The sequence below is a fragment of the Tachypleus tridentatus genome, chromosome 6 (assembly GCF_004210375.1).
Source record: "Tachypleus tridentatus isolate NWPU-2018 chromosome 6, ASM421037v1, whole genome shotgun sequence".
Lineage (NCBI taxonomy): Eukaryota > Metazoa > Arthropoda > Merostomata > Xiphosura > Limulidae > Tachypleus > Tachypleus tridentatus.
Window position 1 is genome coordinate 94,879,456 of NC_134830.1, and position 20,086 is coordinate 94,899,541.

Consider the following 20,086-nt stretch of genomic DNA (forward strand, 5'->3'; position numbering starts at 1 on the left):
AAAAGTTTTAAAAGACTTGTATCAAAATTTTAATTATAACTCTCCAGGATAACTAAAGAGAAATTCAAACAACAGCATTAGTCACCTAAAGTTGGTCTTTCCAGTCCTTGTTTTGAGTTACTTGATGTTACGGCCATTTTCTAATTTCAAATCTAACTAGATGTAAAAGGGAATTACATTAACAAAAGGTCTAATGCATAAATTTAAAAAACTAAAATAGCATGAAAATGATTAATGGCCTTTAAAAAACTGAAAACATTTCTAAGATGGACAGTGTTACCATCACCAATAACACTGTCTAATGTTACAGATAAACCTTGGGACAGAACATGTTCAAAATGGTACCATCATCAGGAGACGTAACGATGGCAAAACAGTAAAATGTGGCTTACTGTGACCTGAATGTTACACAAACAACACATTGGTGCATCAGTCCCAGATAAAAGAAAACATTGAGTTAAAAAATTGTGATCAATGCATAGTCTAGTTAGAACAACTTCCTCTTTCCAATCCTTACAGAAGCAAGATAGCCAAAGTCCAATAGAGGGTTTTTATTTGGAAAATCTTGTTTTCGCATTGCTCACTCCAAGTTGACTGCCAGCTGGCATAGAGCCAAGCCTTGAATACAGGACCATAGTCCATATATGGGACAGGTACAGCAGCAATAGTGCCAGAGCACACAGATTTACCTGCGGTGTCGGCAAATCTATTCCCACAAATACCAACATGGCCTGGTACCCAGGAAAACTGGATAGAAGTAGATGTTAAAGAGAAATGGTCTAGTCAGTTTTGAATATCAGCAAGAACAGGGTGAGAACTAGCATGAAGCAATTCCAGGAGAAGTAAAAACTAAGTCAGTATAAATGGTGCAATTTGAGTACTGCTCAGCTTCCACATGATCCAGGGCAAAAGAAAGGGCATACAGTTCAGCAATGAACACAGACATTGTAGAGGGGATTCTGCACACAACCACAGAACCACAACAAACCATGGCAGAGCCTGCAGAGTCACCTGATTTTGAATCATCTGTACAAATAGGAATGAAAGAATGTTTGAAAGATGTTCAGCAAATAACAGACAGTATTTCCAATCAAAGTATATGCTTTTCTCAGATGACTTAAAGATAAGTCACATTTGGGGACTGTAAGAAGCCATGGTGGGATAGGCTAAACAGTAGACACAGCAATGCTATCCAAGAACAGACCCAATTCATCCAACTGCTCCTGGATATGAAGGCCAAAAAGGAGCAATGGCAGATCGTCTATTCTGAAAAAGCATGGCCCACCAAGGAAGGAAAACACAGCCCCAGGTGGGATGCTTTGGTAAGGAACAATATTTAAAAGCATATAGTAAAGATAGTTGCAAATGGTGGACGTGCAAAGAAGGTTCACAAGACTCTGTGTATAACATATGAAATGGGGAAGTGCAGAAAGCCCCAGTGCAGAGCCAATGTCCTTAATGATGAAGGGGATTCAGCATCTTTAAGACCAAGATCCTGGCAAAGCTATAGACCAGTGATCCATAGTAGAGTTTCAATCGAATAAGAGCACGATATATCTTTAGCATAGAACATCAATCTGCTGCCCAAGTGGTGGAAGAGAGGAAATGGAGGATGTTCAATGCTCTTGTACATTTGAACTGTGGCTGCTTGATGTGTTGTATAAAGGTCAGCTTACAGTCAAAGATAAACACCAGGGACCACAGGCAGCCCAACTTCACCGATACGGAGTTTAAAACCAGGGTGAATACCCTGTTGGCAGCAAAAGTGCATGCAAATGGTTTTAGAGAGAGAGAATTTAAAGCTGTTTGCTGTGGTCCACTTCAGTAAACGATTGAGGATAATCTGTAGCTGCCACTCAATATACCTCACGTTCGATGACTGACATGAGATGTGAAAGTTGTCAACATAGAGCCTGTTTGCAACAGTGAGAGAGTTGTTCAATGATGGCATTAATCTTTATACTGAAAAGTGTGACGCTCAAAACACAGCCCAAAGAGACTCCAAGTTCATGTAGATAAAAATGGGAAAGTGTTGAACCCACACAAAACTTCAATTTGCCTGTCCATTAAAAAATATTAATTTAAAAAAAAAAAAAAAATCGGCAAATGGCCACCTAGCCCATATATTATATACACTGCTGGCCAAAATCTTGAGGCCAATGAACATAAAGTAAAATATGCATTTTGTGTTGTTAGACTCAACCACTTATTTGAATATAGATTTGAAAGATGCAAGTAAGAAAAAGGGAAAATGAAAATAAACTTTTTAGCATTTAATAGCAAAAATGTGAACACTGTGAAATTGGCCTAAATACCAGCTGGTAAAAAGTTTAAAACCATACTGAAATGAAACATTAAATAACTAAATTTTGATAAGTGTTTACCGATTGTGTACAAGCATTAGCATTGTCAACATCTCCCACTGACATCTCCTGTGTTACATTGGATAAAAACATGGCACAGGCTAAAAAGTTGACAGAGTTTGAATGAGCCAAAATTGTCAAGCTGCAAAAGCAAGGTCTCTCTCAATGTGCCATTGCTGGTGAGATTGGGCGTAATAAAATTGCTATTGCAAATTTCTTAAAAGACCCTGAGGGATACAGAACGAGAATTCCAAGTGGTCAGCGCAAGAAAATTTTGCCGGTGTTGAGCAGGAGGATTCGACGGGTTGTCTGGCAAGAGACCAGATGATTGTCAAACCAGATTAAGGCACTTATGGATGCAGAATGCAGCTCAAGAACAATAAAACGACATCTACAAAAGAAATGCTTTAAAAACCGTAAACGTCTTCAAAGGCCATGACTCCTTCCACACCATGAAACAGCTCAGTTAAACTTTGCTGAGAAGCACCAAACATGAGACGTAGAGAAGTGGAAGAAGGTTTTGTTCTCTGATAAAAACAATTTAACCTGGGTGGTCCAGATGGCTTCCAACGTCACCGGCACAATAAGGATATCCCACCAAAGACATTTTCTACATGATAGTGGAGGAGGTTCCATCATAATATGGAGTGCTTTCTCCTTCCATGGAACAATGGAGCTTCAGGTTATACAGGGGCATCAAATAGCAGCTGGCAACACTTGCATGTTGGAGAGAGCACCCTTATTGACTGAAGGCTCTCGCTTGTGTGGAAATGAGTGGATCTTTCAGCAGGGCAACACTGCAATTCACAATGCCCACAGAACAAAGGACTTTTTCATGGCAAATAATGCGATTCTTTTTGACCATCCAGCGTGTTTGCCCTAACTGAACCCCATTGAAAATGTTTGGGGGTGGATGGCAAGGGAAGTCTATTGAAATGTACGTCAATTCCAAACAGTGCATGATCTTCGTGAAACCATTTTCAACACTTGGAAAAACATTGAGCCAGCCTCCTGCAAATGCTTATAGACTATACCAAAGCGATTGTATTAAGTTATTTGCAATGACATCCATGCAACTCACTACTGTGACCTTTTGTTGGGTATTTCCTATCCTGTTTAGGACTTCTTTTTGGTATGGTCTTAAACATTTGACCAGCTGGTATTTAGGCTAATTTCATGGTGTTCACATATTCCCTATTAAATGCTACAAAAATAAATGTTATTTTTATCTTTGGAAGCTCTACTCAAATACGTGGTTGGGTCTAACAATGCAAAATGCATATTCTGTGCCATGTGCCAGACAGGATACCACCACGAACGAGGATATCATCATGGAAAACATGTCAAGGTTCTTGGAATACATTGTGCAACTGCCTGTGTAATACAGTCAGTTACTGCTGCCACACAAGTCATCTATTTATGGCTTACAGATGAAGGCAGGATCAAGGGCCAGTTTGCCTAATCCAGTTTGCTGCTCAATCTTCAAGACGTGGTCGTTTACCTGTTGACTTCTTTTCACTATTTCTAGAGAAAAATATATGTAAAAATGGCTGGTTTGGGTGAAGGAAATTTTTATGTAGAGGAGCAAACAATGTTTCAACCTCTTTCAGTCACCGTCAGGTTCACAAAGGTCCAGTAGTTTGTAACAGTCAGCCTAAACAGCACCTTAACAAACTGGTGGGTGGTTAGTAGTCCAAAGATTCTGCCATAGCCACATTTAATGTAGAACTTACCATAAAGACGACAAACAGTCAGCTACTCTTAATCAACTAATAGGACTAACTGTCTATGTTTATAATGCCCTTAAAGATAAAAGTACATAGTGTTTATCAACATATTGCGGCCCGAGCCTAAGACCTTCACAGCCCCGTACGCCACTCGACCCTTTTCACGTTTACATTCAACGCATTTGTTCTTGCTCATTTTTTTAATTTTTCACTGACGAAATACAATTTGGTTTTGAATTTTGTACAAAGCTGCATGAGGGCTATCTGCGTTAGCTGACCATTATGTAGCAGTGTAAAACTAGAGGGAAGGCAGCTAGTCATCACCAGCCACCACCAATTTTTGGGCTATCCTTTTACCAATAAACAGTGGGACTGACAGTCACATTATAATGCCCCCACGGCTGAAAGGGTGAGCACATTTGGTGCGACAGGGATTCGAAACCGCAACCCTTAGATTATGAGTTGAATGCCTTAACCATCCGGCCATGTCAGGCCAAAGTAATGAAAAAACTTTTATATAAATTTTGCACTCTAAAATTACAATGCTCAGCAGACTCTAATACCACTTTTATAATTGAAATATGATTGGTAAAATATTTTTTCCTATAACTTCAAATTACAGACTGTTGTACCATCAATTCATTTTGTGTTTTTGTCTCTAACACTATGCTTATGGTCAAGTTGTGAAGTTGGAAGTCTGATTAATTATTTTCTAATTTTACTAATTTATTGAGAAGCTATATGCTAGTTACACAATTTTTTTCTCATTAAAAATAAATTAATTTCATTCCTTTTGTAGCAGTGCAACATTCCTCAAAGAGAAACAGTCATACTCACTGTGCAATTAAGAGTCATGGTTGGTAAATAACATAGATGCTATCATAACAATGCATTTGTTTGTTTTGAATTTCACAAAAAGCTATACGAGGGCTATCTGTGCTCACCGTCCTTGACTTTGCAGTGTAAGATAGAGGAAGGGCAGCTAGTCATCACCACCCACCCACCCACCAACTCTTGGGCTACTCTTTTACCAATAAATAGTTGGACTGACCATAACATTATAACTTTTCACAGCTGAAAAGGAAAAGAGTGAGATTGTTTCGTGTGACAGGGAATCAAATCTGCAAACCTCAGGTTACGAGTCGAGTGCCCTAACCACCTGGCCATGCCATGCCCAACAATTTACTTATAAGTCAATGTTGCTACAAGAGTGGTTCTAATATATGACACTTCTAAAATACACTCAAAATAGAAATTTTACTGAAATATACATTTAAGAAATATAGCATAATAATTAATATATAAATTTGACCCTACAATACACTGATATGTGTAATACCTGCAAGCCATATTTTGAATATCAAGGTTTGAAAAATATTGATTCATCAGGATGAGAATGAATGAAATCAGATATTTCTTTAAATATAGAAAATTACAACATACCCTCATGTTCATTCTACTGACAGCTTTTTCAAACTCATCATCATCACTCTGCATTATTTCTTGAAGAGTATTAAAATCTAAGCCTGGTCCAGACATCTGGAAGAAAAACGTAATTTAAGGTTAACCTAGATATCAATGCAAAATTAAACAAACAAACAAAAAGGGGTTCAGATAAGAGTCAAGTTCCGATTTAAAAAAAAATGTACAGAAGTTGAATGAGCTATATTAAAATGATATTGGATCTCCACCATGCTGTTACAGTCCATATATATCGTGAAGTTTGGTCATGCTTTTCCCTACGGCTTTGTTTCTTGACAATATTCCTGTAACATAGCCTAAGGCTCAGTTGCATGCTTTCCATAATCCACGTACAACTGTTTTCAAGCACCTATTGTAGCATAGCAGTCTTATTACACAGACAATCATAGTCGTTGCATACAGCAACTTAACTAGTATGTATGAATACTCATTTTATTTTCCAGCTGTTTGAAGTATGCAACATTTGAGTAGATATTTTACAAAAGGAACATAAATACAGTTAATTTGTGTTGCTTTACAAATGGATTATCTTGTTGTTTATGTCGCATACTGCTGTCTGGCACATTTGAATGATTTTTATCTAATTGTGTGTGTATTCTTACACCACATTTTCTTTACAAAGGCTGAGGTACAACTTGTAGGTCTCTTTCTGTGGTCTTGGGATGATAACATGATTTGCATTTTTTTTTCTAATGTCATAAAGTACATTAAAAAACTGTAAATCCCCTATTTGAATATATCTTTGATTCGAGTGTATGAACACCTTGCATTATAAGGGCTCTTACATACCCTTCCCAGAGGGAGATCAATTTTCGGCAGCTCGTACTACATACGCCCCAACAAACTATTCAAACGAAGTTTTTACACATAATTCCACTACAACTTTATATTGACTATACTTGTATGTGACTTGCTAATTTGTATGTTCAAAATCGCCCAGCATGGTCAAGTGGTTAAGGGGCTCGACTCGTAATCTGAGGATAGCAGGTTCAAATTCACGTTGCACCAAATATGCTCACCCTTTCAGCAATGGGGAAATTATAATATGACCGTCAATTCCACTGGTCGTTGGTAAAAGAGTAGTTCAAGAGTTGGCAGTGATGACTAGTTGCCTTCCCTCTAGTCTTACATGCTAAATTAGAGACAGTTAGCACAGATAGCCCTCATGTAGCTCGGTGCAAAATTCAAAAACAAAACATTAAAAATTGTTTTAACATAGAAAACCTTCTGTGTAAAAGTATTTTATGACTGTTACAAAAAACCGTCAGCAGAGCCACAGTGCTGAATTTTTATAGATGTAACAATAAGTATCTAATTAAGTCACATAACCCATAAGATGAATAAATTTAAAAAAAACTCTATGGTTAATCTACCTGCTTTGTTAGTGTTTTGTTTCTTTAATATTTTAACAATGGCCTTTACAAGAATCTTTAATCTGTTGTCTGTAAAAAACAAAGTTAAATTCTTACATTTGATACACAGAAAACAAGAGTTTTCATCTTTCATTTATTCTTTGCTCACTTTTCTCATATTAATTTCAACAGAAACAATACAACTGTTTCATAGCTTTAAGGTTTTCAGCCATCTGACAAAATATAAAACATTCTGTAAAAGAGCCTAAAAGGTGATAAAAACCATACACAACTTGATATGTAAAAGTAATTTGAATTTTAACAGAGATAATCCTGAGTATTTATATAACCATTTCAATATCTAGTTAGAAGTTATTCCACATAAGAAAGTGATATCTGGGTTAGTTTTATCTGTTTTTGAACTGAAATAGATAGAAGGCAGCTTGTCAATGGCACCCACTGTCAACTTTGGCTACACTAATCAAGTAGTGGGATTTCACCAACCACAGCTCCAAAGTGTGAAACAACAACAGGACGTCAGCCATGGCCTCTTGAATCCACAACCACCACAAATAAAGTGTGTATTTTTCTAGTATGATAAAGTTGTAAACGTATAAAGCGAAATGAAAATTGATATTAGATATGCTTTTCACATTTCCTATGTGAGGAATGCGTTAGAGATAATAAGATGGAAAATATCCTTGTACACGAATTTCGAGCATTTCAAAAATGAAGTTAAATACACATCCATATTATTGGAAGTGGCGTTCTTAAGAATAAACATTTATTTTGAAGCTACAGTTGAAACCTGTATCTCTATCTGTCTGGCTTACGAAATGAGCAAAATATTTTAATTATTATTTCATTCTTTATCATTCATAAAAATGAAATAAAATATGTGTAACAAAAATTTCATTTGTGAGAACACAGATTTTTTTTTTTTTTTTATGCCATTCAGAAATATCTTTCATAAATAAAATATAAAAACATAGATAATATTTCTTCAGGCAAACTGGTAAATCTTTTACAAATATAAAATTCTTAGCTTTAGAAATTGAGCAGAACATTTCGGTTTCCAGAACAAATTATAAAAATTACACTGGGGAACACTTTTTCAGTAACTTTGAGTTGCATTGGATATTTTAACTGATTCTGAAGGAGTTTTAGGCACTGATTTCAAATCTGAAATTGTACAAATGTGAACTTGCGTAAACTATGTATAAGCATTTTCACGTCCATATATATAGATAGCTTCTAATATTTTGATCATTCTTCTTTTGTTTCACATCAAACATGTATTCCAAAAATAGATATCATTGCAGAAACAAGCCTGATGCCTTCTGCTACATATGTGGATGCTACACACATATCCTCGTTCGTCAAGCGTGCCTACAAGGCATATTTTGAAGTTCATCTTGGTGATCAAGACAAGCAATGGGCTTCTCATGTTTGTGCCACAATTGTGAGGAAATGCTTCGAGACTGGACCAAAGGAAAACGCAATTGTCTGCCTTTTGGTGTTCCAATGATTTGGTGCTAACCCACCAACCATGTAACTGACTGTTACTTCTGCATGGTAAACACAACGGGTGTTGGGAAACCGACATAAGATTATGCATCCGAACATTCCCTCAGCTATTCGGCCTGCTCCGCACTCTGAAGAAGTTCCTGTTCCAGTTTTCAAAGGCTTGCCTTCATTGGACAATAAAGACATTGGACATGATACAAGCAAACAAGACAGTTGTGACAGTGAATTGTCAGAAAAGTGTACACAATCGGAGAACTGTTCTTCAGACACTGAACCTTTCCCCGTCCCCAGGCTGAACTGAATAATTTAGTGTGGGATTTAGGTCTTTCAAAGAAAGCAGCAGAGCTTTTGGCATCAAGATTACAAGGGAGAGATCTTGTTGATCACTCTGTTAAAGTATCATATTTCAGAAAGCGTGACCAGCTTTTAATGACCTTCTTTTCAGAAGACAGACAGTTTGTTTACTGCCATGACATCCAAGGGCTTCTCAAAGAACTGGGTGTACCTTACTATAGTCCTGCTGAATGGAGACTCTTTTTAGACAGTTCAAAACGCAGTCTAAAGTGTGTTCTTTTACATAATGGGAATGTTTATGGAGCAGTACCTGTCGGTCACTCAGTGCATTTGCGGGAAGATTATGATGATATGAGAATGGTCATGGACTTATTAAAATATCATGAGCACAATTGGATCATTTGTGTAGACTTAAAGATGGTCAACTTTCTTCTTGGACAACAGAAAGGTTTCACCAAGTTTCCATGTTTCCTCTGTATGTGGGACAGCCGAGCACGAGACAGACATTGGGTCCAGAAGGACTGGCCTATTCGTGACACCCTTGAAGCAGGCATGCCAAATATCATACAAGACCCAACTGTAAGCAGAGATAAGATCATCTTTCCTCCTCTTCACATCTAATTAGATTTGATGAAGCAATTTGTCAAGGCACTGGAAACCGAAGGTGAATGTTTCCAACACATCATCACAGCTTTACCGGGGTTATCATTTGAGAAGATCAAAGCAGGCGTGTTTGATGGCCCACAGATTCGAACCCTAATTCGTGATGATCAGTTTGTTGCTAAGATGACCGCTTTAGAAAAGGCAGCATGGTTATCCTTTGTGGCAGTCGTTCAGAACTTCCTTGGAAACAATAAGGCGGAGAACTACAGTGAACTTGTGAACAGAATGCTCCTCGCTTTGATCTCGGTGCAACATGAGCATCAAGCTTCATATTTTGAACAGCCACCTTGATAAGTTCCCTGACAACCTGGGGGCTGTGAGTGACGAACAAGGAGAACGATTCCACCAAGACCTAAAGGTCATGGAAGAACGCTACCAAGGGCGCTGGGACAAAAGTATGATGGCTGACTACTGCTGGAGCATTAAATGAGATTGTCCAGATGAAGTGTACAAACGCAAATTCCTACCTGAATAAAATACACAAACAAATTGATAAGCTATTCCTATAATTTCCTATAATAACGAAAAATTAAAAAATAAATAAAAATGTCAAATTGCATAAAATCTGTAGCTTGCAGACAAAAACCGACTTCAGATTTGAAATCAACACACTCAAATTGACTGTAGAAAGGTCTTTTTTAAGTGCAACAAAATGAGTGTTCCCCAGTGAATTATTGAAACAAAATAAAGAAACTTGAGTGTCATGTATCTGCTCTCGTGTAACAACTAATATGCAATAACTAGCATACCTAGTGACTGTAGGCATAATTATATTTTGATAGAATGACCTTATAAAAATAACATTTCATTATACTACAGGGAGATGCATACGAATGACATTCCTCAATATTGCCAATAGAATAAACATGCTATCATTTTTTTTTCTTGTTATAATAATAAGTGTAGATGCATTTAACATTCCAAGAACGTGTAGAAGTGAGACACAATCTAATGATATAGTGTCCTGCTATCAATACAATTTTTTGCTATCGAAACTTTAATTTACAGTTCTAAATTTCTATATAGACATGCATTATAGAGATTATTACACACACATCTATATACATACATAAAAGCAACTGAATACCATGAAAAACGTCAACAAACAATAACAAGAGCAGAAAGAATGCGTATTGTTGCCCTGCTGCTCCTTTCCGAGACTATATGCTTTTATAATAGATAATGTAAAAGTATCACCTTCAAAAACCCTACTCAGATCCGGATGTGTGATGGGGAGTCTAAATCTTAAAAATGTGCCCAAGACATTGGGTACACAGCCGATCACAATCTACAGGTATTAACCAAAAACCAAAAAAATGCACTATTTTCCCATTATAACAAAATGCTTCAAGGTCATCCATAACCTGGATCCAAACCAAAATTGAAGAGGATTGTTCCACCCTGGCTTTCCATCGTGTAAAATTTTGGTGTACATCAGCTTATTAGTTTTTGAGATACGCACATGAAACACACACACACAGAGATCTGGAGGATGGAAAGAGGGCAAATAGCCAATACTGTTCAAAATTATTAATAGCAGCCTTGGTGGTGAAACCGATAATTAGCTTACATTAAACTGTTCTTCCAATACAACTGTCTGATGTTGAAGTTACTATTACGTAGAACAGTCACAGTAGTAAGTTCCCAACTACATATACTAATTAATGGCAGTATCAGTTAATTCAATCAATCAATCAATATAGCACAGCACATATTCAATCAATATGTAACAGAGACAAAAACAAGCATTTATTTCTTAATTTCTATACCTATATACTTTACAAAAATCTTTACCTTTCATCTGTAAAACAAATCAATAATTATTTTGCTACTACAGAAATTTGTACACCTTATTTTAATCATGGAATGACTTATCAATGTATCATACATTTTGATAAGTATTACAAAATGAATTAGTTGAACCATACTTCAAAACTAAATTTTTGATAAATGTTTATCAAAGAACTATACATTAGATACAAAAATAGTAGTTAAGCTGGTGAGTAATGCTGAATACATAAAACATTTGTTCCACAACTTCATAATCCACGTTTAGTGTGAAAAAACAAGAAACTCGTTTAGTATTTGTATGTACCGTGACGAGTCTATATTCGTATTTCATTAAAGTGTTGCTGTTTTTTTTTGTCAGCTTACAGATATACATACTCTGAAAATATTATATAAAACTAAAAACACTGATAGCATTTGAAAAAACTACTTAGTTGTCTTGCATATACATTTTAAAAGTTTAATTACTCATGCATATATAACCAAGTTCTTCTATGATAACTCCAAACTAGTAATCAATATCCATACAATGACCTATTTTATGGTTTGTTTGGATGGTAGGTTGTTGGGAATTTTAGCAAATATTTGTTTTGTATATTTAAGTATAGTGAATATAAGGCAAAATAACATGAGTAAACAGAAGGTAAAATTGATATCAAATATGTTTGGGTTTGTTTCTGAATTACAAAAGACCAACTCGTAAATGAAACTTAAAATTATCCTTCTGAAAATATCACCATAGTCTATAACATTGTCCAATGTCAAAGGTAAACCACGAGATTATATATGTTGAAAAGAATGCTGCCCTTCCAAGCCGTGAAGACGACTTAGAAATTATAACATGGGCAATTATAAGTTGAATGTAGCAAAGCTCATAACTTCACAGATTAGGCCCTTGTGTGAAAGAAATTTATGTTCGAATAAACTGTTGGAAATTAAGTCTTGTCAAAACAAATTCCTTTCTCCAGCTCCTAAAAAAACTTGACGGTCAGACAGCAAGAGCAGGTTTTGTCTGGAAAACCTTTATTGTCTTGTTGCTCCACCAAATCGACTACCACTTTGCATGAAACCGTCTTAATCATAGATATGAAGTTCACATAAGGGATAAGCAGGGCTATGACACTGCTAGAGCACTGAATAGTATCAGCAAGCTCCTACCCACAAATACCATAATAACAGAAAATTCAGAAAAATGGAACAGAGATGGATGAAAATAAAAAATAAGTCAATAATTTCTGGATGTCCTGGAGAAATGACTGAGAACTAACAGTTATGGATTTGAGGGTCTTCAAAAGACTTAAATATAAATTGTATAAAGTATTGTGCTGCATAACTTCAACATGATTTCCAGCAAGTAAATTTACATACAACTCAGCAGTAAGTGCAAAATCTGTAAAGGAAATACCACAAGCAGTCACAGAAGAGCCAACACAGTCACCATCCATGAAAATAGGAACAGAAAAAATGTTTCAGAAGGTGAGCAGAAAACATAACTCAGTACTTCCACTCAGGAGTATCCAACTTCTTCAGTTAACTTAAAGAATGGTTACAATTGTGGACAGTAACAAGCTATGGTAGGAAGGGCCAATCATCAGATCGTACAATATTATTCAGTGTCAAATTCATGTAATCAACTGTACCTAGAAGGGAGAGACAAGAGAAGGGATAGCAGACAAACTATTTACAAAAAACATAGCTCAAAAATACATGATGACACAGTACCTAGTGGGGTAGAGTGGGAAGGATTCAAGCTTCATAGCATAGTGAGAGGAAATTTGCAAACATTTGAAGTGTATGTTCACAGGACTTGATACACAATATCTGGACTGGAAAAGTTTAGAAAGCCCATGATAATGCATAGATCTAACACCTTGAAGGCACATTTCCTGATTTAATCATGGAATAGTGATCCATAGTTCAACCTATATCGAATTAAGGCATAACAGATCTTCACTTCAAAACACAAGAGGTGAAAAAGAAGATGCAGATGCTCTCTACTACCCTTGTACAGTTGAATTTAAGGTGCTTAATGTGTGAAATAAATGAGAGCTTATAAGAAAAAAAAGAAGTTCCAAGAACTTTAACTCAACCACTAGAGAAACTGGGACATGTTTCAGCAAGAACTGTGGATCAGGATAAAACTGCAAGCAAATGTTTTAGATCACGAGAATGTGAAAATGCGATGAGGTCCACTCAGAACAGCATTTGTAAGCAGTTTGTAGCAGCTACTCAATATACCTCATATCTGATAATCAACAGGCAATCTGAAGGTCATCAACACTGAGACAGTTTGCAACTGCATAAGAAAATGTTAAGTGATGGCACTGATCTTAATGCTGAAAAATGCAACTTAAGACAATACTGTGGGGACTCCAAGTTCTTGTGTGAAGGGCAAAGATAATATGGATCCTACATAGACTTTGAATGATTGGTTTTCACCTGAAAAAAAATATGAATGCATAAATAGCCATACAATTCATATAAATGGAGGCACCATAAAATATCAAACCTCCACATGGCACCACCAAGTTTTAAAAAAAGAAGACAAAAACAAGATGCTTTATTTTGAAGAAGGCTTCTCTGATTGATGTTAAGTCAAATAGAGTGGTCCATAGTAGATCACTGTCTGGACATACCACACTGGCATACAAGAGAAGGTTATCTGATTCAAGGAACTAAACAGTATAAGAAATAATTATCCTCTTTGAAACTTTGCTTAAAGTCAAACCTACAGGTGGATAATTGAAATGGATCTCAGGACCCTTCCCAAGCTTACAAAAGGGGATAATAATAGCCATACACCATGCATTTAGAAAATATTTCCCTGGCATATTCAATTCTTAAAATTAGAAGAACAAACTGGTTGGAAAGAGATGGCATAGCATCTCATCATGAATGTCATCTGGCCAAACACTAATGTAGGGAATATTTAAGTTCCACCAAAGTAAACTGTTGATTTTAATCATAGGTTGGTTGGTTGGTTTAGTGTTTTATTGCACAAAGCAGCTAGGCTATCTGTGCCAAACATCCAGTAAAAAGTTAAAAGTAAATTCAGTAAAATTCATAAAAGGAAATTAAGGTAAAACAAAACAAATAAAAAAAAACATCTTAAAAACATTAAAAAATTTTAATCATAGGTTGGTTGGTTGGTTTAGTGTTTTATCGCACAAAGCAGCTATGTTATCTGTGCCAAACATCCAGTAAAAAGTTAAAAGTAAATTCAGTAAAATTCATAAAAGGAAATTAAGGTCAAACAAAAATTAAAAAAAGCATCGCATAAAACCAATGTTTATATTTCATGTACAATATCAAGAGAAAAACTACAGTAATTCAAGTTGTAAAGGACTTTCTGTAGTGTAACTAATTATCACAACTTGCCAGGAAGACTAACAGGAAAGTACAAAAACCACTGTCTGTCACCTGAAGTTGGCCTTTCCAGTCCTGGTTCCAAATTATTTGACGTTATAGCCACTTTTAAAGAGGAAAGTAAGAAAAAGGATGTGCAGCAAAATTACAATAATAAATTGCCAGTATGATTAACAAGTAGTTCAAACAGAAGCATTAGGCCTTTCCAGTTCTGGTTTCAAGTTATTTGATGTTATGGCCAGTTTCAAATTGAACTAGATGAACCGATGTTTAAAAGGGAGCCTCATTGAAAAGATGTAATGTATAAATTAAAAAAACTTCAATGGCATTAAAAAGATTAATGGCCTTTGAAAAACTAAAAAATTACCAAGGTGGACAGTGGCACCATCACCAATAACACTGTCTAATGTTACAGATAAACCTTACGACAAAGCATGTTTAAAAATTGTGCCATCGTAGAGAGTCATAACGATAACAAGAATGTAAAATGTGGCTTATTGTGGTCTGAGTGTTACACAAACTACACACTGGTGCATCAGTTCCAGATAAAAGAAAACAATAAGTTAAAAACTGTGACCAATACGTAGTCTAATTACAACAACTTCCTCTTTCCGTTCCTTACAGAAGCAAAATGGCCAAAGTCCAATATAGGGTTTTATTTGGAAAAGCTTGTTTTTGCATTGCTCACTCCAAGTTGATTGCCAGCTGGCACAGAGCTGAGCGTTGAATACAGGACCATAGTCCATGTATGAAACAGGCACAGCGGTGATAGTGCTAGAGCAAATAGACTTACCTGCAGTGTCGGCGAGCTCATTCCAGCAAATACCAACATGGCCGGTATCCAGAAAAACTAGATAGAAGTATATGTTAAAAGAAAAATGGGCCACTAGGTTTTGAATATTGGTGAAGACAGGGTGTGAACCAACGTGAAGCGATTCCAGGGCCAGTAGAGAACTAAGTGAGTCAGTATAAATAGTGCAGTTTCAGTACTGCTTAGCTTCTATGTGATCCAGGGTAATAGAAATGGCATAAAGTTCAGCAGTGAACACAGAAGCTGTAGAGAGGATTCTGCGCACAACCACAGAACCACAACAAACCATGGCAGCGCCCACACAGTCACCTCATTTCAAACTATCTGTATAAATAGGAATGGAAGGATGGTTCGAAAGATGTTCAGCAAATAGCAGACAGTATTTCCAATCAGGAGTGTCTACTTTTCTCAGAAAACTTAAAGACAGGTCACAATTGGGAACTGTAAAAAGCCATGATGGGATGGGCTGACCAGTGGATATAGCAATGTTATCCAAGGACAGACCCAATTCATCCAACTGCATCTAGATACAAAGGCCAAAAAGAGCAATGGCAGACTGCCTGGTCTCAAAAAGCATGGCCCCCAAGGAAGGAAAACACAGCCCCAGGTGAGATGTTTTGGTGAGGAACAAAGTTTCAAAGCATATGGTAAAGACAGTTGCAAATGGTGGAGGTGTAAAGAAGGTTCATGAGACTGTGTGTATAAGATCTGAAATGGGGAAGAGCAGAAAGCCCCAGTGCAGAGCCAAAGTCCTTGATGATGAATGGGGTCCAGCATCTTTAAGGCCAATGGTCTGGCAAAGCCATAGACCAGTGACCCATAGTCGAGTTTCGATCGAATAAAAGCATGATGTATCTCTAGCATAGAACGTTGATCCACTCCCGAAGTGGTGGAAGAGAGGACATGGAGGATGTTTAGTGCTCTTGTACATTTGACCTGTAGCTGCTTAATGTGTGGTATAAAGGTTAGCTTATGGTCAAAAATAAGCCCCAAGAACTTAGTCTCAGACCACAGGCAGCACAACTTCACCAACACAGAGTTCAGGATCAAGGTGAATACCACATTAGTGGCAAAAGAGCATGCAAATGGTTTTAGAGAGAGAGAGAGAAGGTAAAGCCTTTTGCTGTTGTCCACTTCAGTAAACAACTGAGAGCAGTCTGTAGCTGCCACTCAATATACCTCATATTCGACAACTGACATGAGATGTGAAAGTTGTTGACATAGAGCCCATTTGCAACAGTGAAAGGGAGTTGTTCAGTGATGGCATTAATTATTATAATGAAAAGCGTAACACTCAGAACACAGCTTGAAGGACTCCAAGTTCCTGTAGAAAAGAATGGGAAAGTGTGAAACCCACACAAACTCAGAATCCCGTCCATTAAAACCTTTTTAATAAAAATGGGCAAATGGCCACGTAACCCACATATAGAGGTCTCATGACCTACCTTAACTAGGCGTCTGCTAGCCATTAGCCACATCACCATTGGCAAAAAGAAACAGCCTGTGACTAAAAAATCTAGTGTTGGTTTCGCCACAGTGGCAAAAGATAATTTTTTGGTCTTGATGGTTTTCCTTTATTTATTCTGCTAAGTTTTGGTCTTAACAGCTATCGCGATTTTTTTCACCATCCACGTCATTAATGATGACAAATGACCAGAGGCACCCCCAGCAAGTTGAAGAAACAAGAAACGTTTTTAAAAACTACCACTGACTGTAATCTATATTTTCTTTATATAATGCATTTTCATGATTTCAGGAATATGACAACTAACAAATTAAATTTTTAAAAAAATTACTACTCAGCTGTGTTAATGATTTCTTTTATTTTCATTTCTTATGCTTCATCTTTGATTCTGCCCGTGGTACACAAACAGTAATCAGAGAAAACATGACTTTCGTCAAACCAACACATGGTCTGTATCAAAGTGGAAATACCAAGTTTCATTTGACATGTGTTTGAATTGAGATCATGACAACTACTAGATCAGATAAAAAGATGTCTAAACAGTTAGATATAAAGTTTTTTCAAAAGAAGGTTGAAGCAACAACATCAACTGATGGTGAGAAATCCACTTCCAAAAAAAAAAAAAAAAAATACAGCTCTGAAGAAACTGAAGCTTGCAGCAGTGATCAGACTGTCGGTGTGAAAAAAAATATACCTGCAATTTTCACAAAGTTGTTAAAGAAACTTGGTTTTCACAGTTTCCTTGGCTGGAACATGTTTCCCAATAAAATACATTTAATTGCAAATTATGCAGGGACAACAAGACAAATATTTATGCTACCACTAGGAAATCTGCTACTAAGCCTAAAAAAGATGACTTGGTGAAGCATGCACGGTCAGAAGATCATCGCAGTGCAATGGCATCACAAGTTTTGAAGAAGGATGTGTCAACTGCTGCTGTGAATGTGTATGTGGGGTGTAAAGGTGGCATTCAGGCACAGATGGCCACATTACTTGTACAAGCAAAGGAAGCCATCCCAACTGTGAAGTTTCATTCCATCCTTTCACTACAAGTATTCAATGTAAGAATATTTTTCATTCTAGTATTAATAAGTTACTTTCTGTTTTCTACAGAATTTTCTTAAAACAAAAGGCAATTTGACAATTTTATAAATGTTTCTAAAAGTGAATTTTTTTGAAAATATCTATCAAAAATTAAGTAGCTAGCCAACTCTTCCAAAATCTTTGTTTATTACTTTAATTGGTGGTCATATTTCAAAACACAAATTCTTATATATTTTTTTAACAGGGAGTAACCTCTCTAAAGAAACTACAGACTCAGTCACAAAGTAAAACAGAGAACTTCATATACACCCACAGCCAGTCTCTGAATGATATGTACAGTGCCCTAAATCATATAGTTCAGGATGAAATGCAGACATACTTTCGGTCATTGCCTTTCTCAATTTTTGCTCTTGAAACAGATGAAGCAACTGATACAGGAAACACCTCTATACCTATAATTTATATTGGGTATCTATCATCATTAGGTGAGGTTACAAGTCGATTCCTTGCTGTGTGTGAGCTGACAACACTGGGGCTGATTCTATCTACAACAGTACACTCAGTCATGGCAGATCGAGAAATGTTTGATGTTGACTTTGTTGGACTTGCAACTGATGGTGCAAATGTCATGGTGGGAATAAGAACAGGTTTGTTGCTACAAAATTTAAGGAGGAATCCCCCTGTATGATAACAAGTCATTGTTTGGCACACAGATTACAGTTGGCAGCTGAAAAGACAGCAAACCAGATGCCATACCTTGTGAAGTACATTTCAGTTTTAAACCAGTTTGTAAAAAGCCTGAAATATTCTCCCAAGTTGTGTCGGGTTCTGAAGAGAGAAAAGCATTGCATGGAGAAAAAAGCAACAAAATCAAGCAAGTGTTCTTCACACGATGGCTCTCTTTTAATGATTCCATCCAAGCACTAGTCAACTGTATTGCATCTGTGATAAGCTGCCTGCAGGTCGTAGCAATGAAACGTCGTACTCCAGGCTGAGTCTAGTTCAGCAAATGTCACGTAACAGCTTTGTCATGATGACACATTTTTTGGCTGATACTGTTGGCATTCTTGGACTTTTGTCAAGATCTCTACAGAGAGCAGATTTATCTCATGATCAGGCTAAAGCAATTATTGATGGGTCAATTCTGTCAATTCAGTTGCTGTTACACATTCCTGGTCCTTACAGATAGACTGCACTGAAGGAACTCCCACAAGCTCCTAATGCCAGTGGTTATACTTCTTACAGAGGCCATGACAAAGATACTGATGAACAACATGAAAAGTACAGATCAGCTGCCGAGTCATTTATTGAAGAGGTGGTCACAAGACTACAAGTAGCATTCCCAGACACTAACATCATGTCATTTTTTTCAATATTTAGCCCATGTCACTGTAGAGTAATATCTGATGAGGATGATTTGAAGAAACTCATCCAACACTTCTCTCCTTTCGTCAGTGAGGATGAGGCACTGACTGAATGGCTACTACTAAAAAATATAATGGAACAGAATGCTCACAAAAACAGAAACATGAAGAGCTTCTACAAGGAATACACCACCAGACCCGTCAAACTTTTCCAAATCTGTCACAGATTGCAGCAATTGGATTAATAATTCCAGTTACATCTGTTGACTGTGAGTGGGAAATTAGCAGGTACAACAGCATCAAAACAGATGCCAGGAGCAGTCTGTCTGTGGCCAAGACAGAAATGTTACTGAACTTATCCATGGAGTCCAAACCTTTAGATCATTTTAACTTCGACTCTGCATTCATATACTGGGGCACTCACAAAGACAGACGTGGTTACCATTCCCTGTTGAAGAAATGTGCTTCGTAACCTCAGGTGTCAACTTCTACCACATCTTCTGTTGAGAATGATTTGGCTGAAGAGCTGCCATTGGATTTATCTACTCACTAGTCATGCTACCGTATTCTAGTTTTAAGTCTTTTTTTTTTTTATGTTATTTTGAGAAATGTATCTCTTCATTTTCCTCTTCATCATGTTTATTTTCTTATTTTGTTTGTTTTGTTTTTTTGGCAGGGAAAATTGCTGTGGAATAAAAAAATAGCACAAAACTTAATGTCTTGTAGATTTTCACATAATTACAACTACTTTTTACTAGATGGAATTGGTGCATATTAAAAGTCACGCACCACACAGTTTTTGGTGACCTAAAATTGTGGATAAACAACTATCACTGTGGC

General features: G+C 36.7%; 1 pseudogene across 1 annotated transcript in view; it reads right to left on the reverse strand.

Moving 5' to 3' along the window:
* The window catches only part of LOC143253081 (uncharacterized), a 146,761-nt pseudogene that overhangs the window by 56,314 nt on the left and 70,361 nt on the right, over positions 1 to 20,086 (reverse strand). The window contains exon 3 of the transcript XR_013029362.1: positions 5,534 to 5,629. The product of XR_013029362.1 is annotated as an uncharacterized LOC143253081 (transcript). The remainder of the gene's footprint in view (positions 1 to 5,533; positions 5,630 to 20,086) is intronic.